The sequence below is a fragment of the Lutra lutra genome, chromosome 5 (assembly GCF_902655055.1).
Source record: "Lutra lutra chromosome 5, mLutLut1.2, whole genome shotgun sequence".
Classification (NCBI taxonomy): domain Eukaryota; kingdom Metazoa; phylum Chordata; class Mammalia; order Carnivora; family Mustelidae; genus Lutra; species Lutra lutra.
In genome coordinates this window covers 138,643,335-138,652,662 of record NC_062282.1, presented here as the reverse complement: position 1 = coordinate 138,652,662, position 9,328 = coordinate 138,643,335, and positions in this window count along the sequence as shown.

Below are 9,328 nucleotides of genomic sequence, written 5' to 3'. Positions count from 1 at the left end.
CATTTGGGTGAAAATCCCAAAGATGTGAGACTCTGTTAAGCAAGGAGTGCTTTGAGATGTAATCATTTTGGTATAGATGCCTCCTGCATTTTTCTCTTCTTTTCCCACGCAGGCATATTTCAAACCCACACAGGATACCTGATCCTGTCAAACAATGTTGATTACTGGTCCCCAGTGACTTCAGCTGTAGCTAGGAACTGACTTTGTAAATATGCTCAGATACGTCTGCTAAAAAGAAAATGTCAACATTCAAAGAAGACACTTTGTTAGCAAGGCCGAAGACACATGACCAGCCAACAAAGGATCAATCACAGAGAGCTAAGCACGGGAAGAGCTCACCCCTTTGTCAAGACTAAGTATTAAAGGAAAACTGAAACTTAATATTGGGTAAAAATACTATGGTTTGTTTTTAAAATGTGTTTTATTTGTTTAACATGAAATATTGTACGTCAATATAGATAGATCCTTTTGATTCTGGGCAAAAAAAAAAAAATCACAAAAAGAATTAATTTTTCAGACCAAATGCATTTGTTCCATTTTTCTTTTAGGAGGACCCAAGGGAGGCCTGAGGTAGAGTACCATTCTCTCCCACCCAGATCTGAGCACTTTGAGAAGAGACTAAAGCGGCACTTGAGGTCAGGTTGAAGGGCACGGCTTCATCCAAGTTTATTAGCCAAGTAAAGGCGGGAAGGCTAAAGAGAAAACATGGCAGAACTCCCCATGCAGACCCAGGCACGTGTGGGAACCGTCCCCCCGAGGATGAGTCATGGATCCTGTAGGAAGACATACTTGACCCCACTCTTACCTCTCCCGTCTCCTCTGTTGCTCAATCCTTTCGTCTGCGCTTCTAAATGTTGGAGCGTCCAGGGATCAGTTCTTGTGCTACATTTATTCTTCGGACCATATTCACCTTCTAGAATGACCTCATGCAGGTCCGTGACTTTAAATCCCCCCCTCTGAGCTGATGGCAGGTTTGGGCTTCTCCTCTGAGCATCTAATAAGCAGCTTAAACTGCATGTATCTAAAACAGAGCTCCTGATTTTCACTCCCAGCCCTGCCCCAAGCAGTCCTATCCCAGTCTTTCTACCTCACTTCATTGCAAATCCATTCTTCGGTTATTCACTTCAAAATCTCTGACAATTATCTCCATTCTTAATGCTTCTCCTTCCTCACATGCATGTCATCTGTCAGCAAGCTTTGCCGTCCATACTTCAGATATGCTCAGAATTCCATTCCTCCTCACCACCTTCCCTGCATAGCACTGTCCTAATCCGTTCTAGATGTTTGCAATAACCTCTTCTTGTCACAACCTCCCTTTTCCCCCAGCTGAGTCTTAGGACAGGAGCCGATGGATTTTATTAAAACACAAGTCAAATTAGGTTAATTTTGGGCTGCAGCCAATCTGGTTCCTTGCTCTTTGTCAAAGCCTGCTGGAACTCTCTTGCATTAAGCCCCTGTCTTTCCCTTCCAAAATTTCAGCACCCATCCCTTGATATTTCTTTTCTCTGCTCTACAGGTTTTCCTTCAACACTTGCCACTTTGTTTTCTGGATGAAGTTCTTAATCTTACTTCCAGTAGAGCCAACCTACAGTGTAATATTAGTTTCAGGTGTATGATAGAGTGATTCAACAATGCTAGACATGGCTCAGTGCCCATCATGGTCACACCTGCTACTTTAAAAGCACTTATAGTTCTTACATTTATTTTCTGTGCCTCCTTAAAATAGGAGTTCTTTGTCTATTTCACTCACATTGGTCTATTTTATTTGCTTCAATTCCAGTGGATAGAAAGGTAGCTGATAATACGTAAGCCCTCGATAGTACGCGGTGCATGAATGAATGAATTGTTGGCTGATGTCCACGGGGAAGAAGGGATGGAATGAGCCCAGCAGGCTCAACTGCTCTGCCCAAAGTCTTACCAGAACTGCCCTTGCCTAGAGCAGAGTGAGGAAAGGAGCAAAAGGGAGTCTGTGTATGGCGCAGGGCAGGGAGCTCCAAGAACATAAGAGGAAACACAAGGACTAGGGAATAAGGGGCCCTGGAAACACATTCTTTGTTTTCATATTCTCAATGAAACCTAAGGTAACATTGCAGTTGCCATGCCAGGGAACCTAAAACTGAAGGCTTCTTACTCTAGCCTGAGGGTCCAGTCTGGCCAGCAAAGGGTTCTCTGTCTGGCTCTTGACTTAAGAATTCCCTTTCAATTTTGCAAAGATTCTAAGGAAGCACAGGAGGGCAGCCTCCTACTCAAATGCGTCACCTTCCAAGCAAGAGAACATTTGAGTTTCATTATGTTTCATTTTCCATATGTGATCCCGCTTGTGCCATCAGCGTTACACTAAAAAGCGCGCTCCCCGCCCCCACCACCCCCCGCACACTAGCGTCTTCAGAAAACACTGGAAGACTCGGCAAATCAAATGTTCTCCATTTACCCCCTCTCAGTGGGGAAAACAGTGCTTCCTCCTGACATATTCTCAGGCCCTGAGTGGAGAGCAGCAGGGTGGAGTCTGTCCTTAGCTTTTTCTTCCAGCTGGAGACATCAGGTGCTCTCGGCAAGGGCACTTTGAAGAATAGGCTGACACTGCAGTGCATTTGGGAAATGGTGTCTGAGAGACAATAAAAGGGGCCCCGGCTTAAAGTATATTAAGGGATCACAGGAGTACATCTTGACTGAATGCTCAGATCTTTGGATTCAAAGACACACATCTTCTCATCTCCCAAGGGGTGAGGCCAACCTAGTGCAGAATATAGACGAAGCCTCGAAAACAGGGTTGCCAACGGCATGTCACAGATAATTAGTGAGAACACAGTGAGAGGCAGCCCTCGGTGCAGAGGAGAAACGGGTTAAGGAGGCACCAGGCGTGTGCGTGGGGAGCCACCAGCCTGGATGCACAAGGCACACACGCACCTGGGGCTATGCTGTGGAGGGGATGTAGAATATGCTGGTACTTCTGGGTGGCTTTGCTGGTCCATGACTTTTATTATTTTACTGACAGCCTTTTTCTGAGAGTAACAGGAGGAGTGGGAGTGGACACGAGCAAGGAGAATGCCAAATGTCATCATTCACGTACTGGATCCTGGCTCCATGTGTGGTAAAGAGTTGAACCAACCCAGCCCCATTTGATGTCCATTTTATTTGCATAATGTACTTATATATATTGTATACAATGCATACATTGTATTTGTATTAATGTATCCCACTGCAAACATTCTACTTGTATAAACACAAATGCACTGTATTTGTGTAAATGTATACAATTTATCTGTGTCATTTCCCAAGAGGATCTGAGATGAACTATCAAAGGCAGGCCTACCCTAAAATACAAATTTCTTTCAGGTTGCCGACAGCCAGCTCTTGTTTCCTGGGAAGAGGACAAGGGTCTCACAGTTCATCAAGCCCTTTGAGCCACTGATGAACCTCTGGAACACAGTCCTCTCACTCCGTTCTAGAGCCAACCGCCCAGGAAATTCGTGGACCAGATCCCCTAGCTTTCTAATTCAAGATGCTTCCCTGAATTCAAGGTTGCTTTTGCCACTGACATTTTCATCTAGAAATGCAGCAGATGGCACATCTTATCACCTATTGCCAATTAACAGAGAAATAGTCAGAGGAGCAAACAGAGCTGGAGAACTGCCCCCCCCTTTTTTGTATTTTTCCAATTCTTTTTCAACTTACTTGCTTACCAGAGATACTGTGGGGTTTTTGTTTGTTTGTTTTGGGTGTGTGTGTGTGTTTTTTTTATTTTTACAAAATTTCATTCACTTCTATCATTCCACTGCAATTTAATTGGCCTCTTTCCCCACCTTCCACATCCTATTCACTCACTCCGCAGGCTCCTGACTCCTCTCCTGCAGAACTGAAGATGGGTGAAGGTTTCTTTGAAGTCATTTCAGTTCCCATGAGAGAGTACACACTACCTCATTATTAAAAAAAAAAAAAAAATCACCAGAGTACAACTACGGACATAGCCAAGCATGTTCACCACAACTCCAAGTGCTTCCAGCCTTATCTGGGTTCTTTAAAATCACGTTTTATTTAATGAATAGAAGAAACCAATGGGATGGATGCCAATAATCCTGATATTTCACTCTACTCTTCAGTGGTTAAAGCCCTTATGCAAGGATTCTTTCTGGGGACATTTTTTCTTAATGGGACACGCTGCTGTGGTAGGAATCGTGCTGTCTTTCCTGTCTGCGGATGTCCAGACTGATATGTTCTACAGTTTATTCAACAAGTCCATTTTGATATAAAAACTGCACCTCCCATCTCAGCATATTTGAGAATGAATCAAAATGTCTTCACTACCTGGTGTTCATTTCAAAGGCTCTATCCCAATGAATCACACTTCCCACCATGTACATGCACAAGCCTCCAAAACAGACTTCTGTGAGAACACCTCAAACCTTAACCCTCAACCCAACTCAATTCCATCACCAAGTCCTCTTTACAGTACATCTGAAATAGTTCTCAGACATATTATTTTCCCCTTAATGCCACAGCATCTTGGTCTGTAATTCCGCCATTTTGACCATTTGCTCCAGTGCACCGCCCAGCTACTTTCTACAAAGAAGCTGGGATTTTCATTTAACAATGCAATTCTGATCAGGGTGTGTTTTAGCCACACTCTACTCACACAGAACACATGTAACCCAGCAGTGATTTTCCTTTGCTTTTATGATCAAGGCCAAAACCTTCAACTCATTATTCACGGCTCCTACACGGCTTGGTCTCTTCATCATACATACTCATCCTTCTCCTGGCTCTTCTAACACTCAACTCTCATTCTGCCATAGTACCTTTGCCCATGCTGTGGCCTTGGTGAGTAACAAGCATTCTCACCTTCCAGGTCTCAGCTAAGTACCCCTTTCTTAAGGAAGCCTCCTCTAGGCTCTTAGGCTAAATTACATGAATTTCTTGTACTCTCTTCTGTTTTTTCCCCCTCAGATCACTTATCTATTTGTGATTTCATTTTTTTATATCCACAGTGTGTTTCCCAACTCACTATTTTTCTCTCCAGGAGACTGTCAACTCCACAGGAGCAAAAGTTATTAGGTTCAGGAACTTCTCTATCCCAGTGTCCAACAAAGTTGCTGAAATTAGCAACCAGCTGGCTGACTGAATGATTAGCAATTAAAAAAAAAAACACAAATGTATGGGCTTTGCCTGAGATTTACTGAAATAGAGCCTATGAATTAGGTTTCTAGACTTCTTCTTTTAAAACAGAGTCTCAACATGATTTCCCTGGCTGGAAACCACTGTTTTAAGAGGTATTTCTTTATTCAAAACTGACAGCAATGCATGTGGGGCTTTCCTCTCAAATTTTCTGGGTACTAACCGGGCATCCTAGAGTTAACCCAATTCTGACACTACCTGGTGTTAGTGTCAGACTCCACAGATTCAGGGGCGCATTCCCACAAGACTGGCTTCACTTTAGATGATGGTTTCAAGTCATGGGACCCTAGAGTAACCACACTTCTGTCCAACTTGGCTACAAAGCCATGGGGTCCCATAACCACCACTTATCACCCCAAGGTTTGATAATTTACTGGGAGAGTTAATGAAACTCAAGGAAATATTTATTATAATCAATTTATCATAAAAAAATATAGATGCACAGACAGATGAAGTACATAGTGTAAGGTCTGGTAATGTCCCAAGCACAGGAACTTCTGTCCCTGTGAAGTTGGGCGATAGCACTCTTCTGGTACATGGAGGTTTTTCCCCAAAACCACAAATTCTCTGAAGCCTACACTTAAGGGATTTTCGTGGAGGCTTAACCATATAGGTATGATCAGTTAACCCAGTCTCCAGGCTCTCTCTCCTCCCACAAGTATGGGTTGAAACTTTCAAGCTCCTGGTCATGCCTTTCCTTTCTGGTGATGTGCCCCCATCATGAAGCTACTCAGGAATCCTCCAAGAGTCACCTCAGAACAAAATATCATCTTATTATCCAAAAAATTCCAAGAGATTTAGGAATTCTGAGATGAGCCTCCTATCACCCTACCGCTCAGGAAATTAAAAGGATTCTAGAAGCTCTGAGTGAGGACCTGGGGGCAGAGGCCCAGTCTATTTCTTATGTCTTATTTTTAAATATCCACATAATGCAGGAACTTTTCATACAACTTCAAGGAGTGGTGACCTTAACTCTGATTAGGCATTTTCAGTGCAAGTGAGTGAGTGGTGCTAGTAAAGAGCCACAACTTAAAAAGCTGTTTATTTCATTTTGGAAGAACACTCATTGTTGTACTCTGAATTCCAATTCTTCCAATATATGTAGGTGTGTGATATCGAAGAATTCACGTAAGCATTCCGAGGCTCAGTTTTCTCACTTAAAATTGTGCTTATTTCAAAGCATAACTGAACAAATATAGGACTCTGTGCACAAGTGTTATGAGACAAATATGCCGTATAAATGCAAGACATCCATATTAAGAAAAAAAATGGTAAGATGTAAATTTTGACCTATGTAAGAAATATTTGACTTTCCAGAGAAAGACAGTGGTTGCTTACATTCATCTCTTTCCATCTACTATATGGGAATAAATAAATAAATAAACACAAATTCTGATCAACAAGTATGGCAAACAAAGCTTTTCAGAACCCGTACTTAGAGCCTGAATAGAGTCAGTGACTATGGACTTTAAAACTCTGTTTAAGAAGAGAAATCAAAAGCATGAAGCAGCAGACCAAGTTCTAGAGCTCAATACACAGAGAACAGGGACAGCAACTGGAGGGGGGGGCCCATGGAGAGAATATGGATAAAAATCATCTACCAGGAGGAGAGACAAATCCTAAATGCCAAATAACAGTGCTGAGACATAGTGGTTCTGTGCCTGGTTGATAAACAATTCATGGGGAGAGATTTAGGAATGCAGGAGCACAGATCAGAATCTCAAGAAGGTACTACTCTGTGGAACAGGCATTGGGAGGGTTTTGCTTAGGATTGGGGGTGAATGGGAAGAAGGAAACAAGTATTGGAAATTAAAGGGTCTATAGACATTTTAAAAATAGTAGTAAAAGCAGGAGACAAACCCCCCCCCACTAAAACCAAGCACTATTAATTTTTAAAGAATAAAATGCAATGAGTACAAATAAGAGGGCACCCACAAATCAAAAATGGAGTCAGCCAAACATATGTTCCATCCCTATGTACAGAGAGAGAGTCCATTTCAAAATGAGCATACTTGGCAAACAACATCCACAAAGGTATTATTAATAGAAGAATCTGAAGTGCTTAGCCCTGATTGGAAAAAAATTCTCCAATTAAAGTAGGCGAAAACCTCACAGCACAACCTGAACTGAACATTCTCATGCAACCATTTGCAGAAGGAAGTCAAATCAGATTCCGCTAAAAACAAAACAAACAAACAAAAAACACAGGACACTGAAGAAAAAGATAAAATGCCTTGAGGTGGAAAATAAAGAGAAAAGATTCATAGAGATATGGAAAAAAGATAGAAGACCAAACAGGTAACTAGAGAGTTTGAAGAAAAGCAAAGGAATGCAATGAAATATTTAAATTTAAAAATTCAACCTAAGAAAACTTTCTAGAAACAAAGCAATGTTGTTAGGCATTCCACGACCCCACAATATACTATACCTAAACTAATGCAACCAGGCTCATGAGTTCTAAGATATATCCTGGTAAAACTGTTAAATATTAATGATAAGGGGGGAATAATCCCCTGAACCTCCAAGTAAAAAAGCTAAGTTACTTAAAAAAAAAAAAAATCAGGTTGGCATCAGACTTGTATACCAAAATATATAAAGACAATGGAGAGGACCACTTTAAAGAAACTTTTAAAGACAAAGTGGAAGGGGTGCCTGGGTGGCTCATTGGGTAAGCATCTGCCTTCGGCTCAGGTCATGATCTCAGGGTCCTGGGACTGAGCCCCACATCGGGCTCCCTGCTCAGTGGGGAGCCTGCTTCTCCCTCTCCTGCCTGCTCTTGCTCTCCCAAAGAAATAAATAAAAATCTTTAGATATTTTAATTAAAAAAATCTTTAAAAAAATGCAATGTGTGAGCCAGAAATCTTAAATCCAGACAAGCTCTTCCACACACAACAAAGCTATAAACAATGGAAATGTACTAAATCTCAGGAACACTGCCCCCATGAACAACCCCTCAGGGTCTGCGTATTTTGACCCAGTAGAAATAATTCAACAAACAATAATTTAACAAAGGAGAAAGAAACACTAAGAGAAGTTAGGTAAGCTCACTATCACACAGGTGGGAAGTCTATCAAAACCAGTAAGAGGTATCTAAATAAGATAAGGGAAAGAGGATGAAGGGTAGCATACAAATTATTACCGTAAATATAACCACTCGTGCAGAAAAATAAACAGTCTTTCCTAATAAAAAGGGCACTCTGGACAAAGAGGCCAAGAGAAGACAGCACAGAGAAAAAGAAAAGTAGTAATTATAGCTTCTTATGATTCAGCCGAGACCACACCTATCATTTAAGTAACGTGCATATACATGACTCAGAGTAAGTAAGTATCAGTGGTTCAATATTAAAGAAAGATCTTCCACTTGACTTCTCACAGGTCACTCTGGAATGTTTGCAATACCAGAATGAGTTGGAACCAGTACTTTCCCAGCAGCTGTCCCCCATTTAGGCGTGGTGTCACCGTCGTGGTTACCACTGATCTTAGGAACTAGACCCAAAACTCAGTTCACGTTTCCAAAGGCAGGGCAATGGTTGGTAGGTGTGATTCATTTAGCTTTGCCTTATCTCATCCTTTTCAAAAATCTGTCCCAGCATTAATTTTCATAATCAGCTGGAGTTTAGACTTCAAAGAGGACTCCCCTCCCGCAAGACACAGTTTCCACTTGGGGTTCTTCTCGCTTTCTCCTATGCTGCTGCATTAATTACCACATGGAGATCCACACTCCCTTTTCCTCGCCCTCGGGGGATCAAGAGCTTGCCAAGAACTCAAGGGCTCTATTCCCAGCCTGCCGCACACACCTATATAATACTGTATGTAATAGTGCATATATATGTGATCATTTATGACATAGTCTATAAACAATATGAAATAGACTTATCTTACCTGCTTTTAAAAAATCACAGGCAACAACAAAACCCTATTACATACTCAGTGCAAAAAAACACAGTTAAAAGTACATAATTCATACAAGCCAAAAAAAAAAAAAAGGTTGAGGAAATGTGTACCACGAGAATACTTGTGCTAAGCCTTGGGGGTTGTATGTAAACAGTGAATCACTAAATCCTACACTTGTAACTAGTATTACATTTTATGTTAACTCACTGGAATTGAAATTAAAACTTATAGACGGGGGTGGGGGAAGAAAAAAAGAAAACCA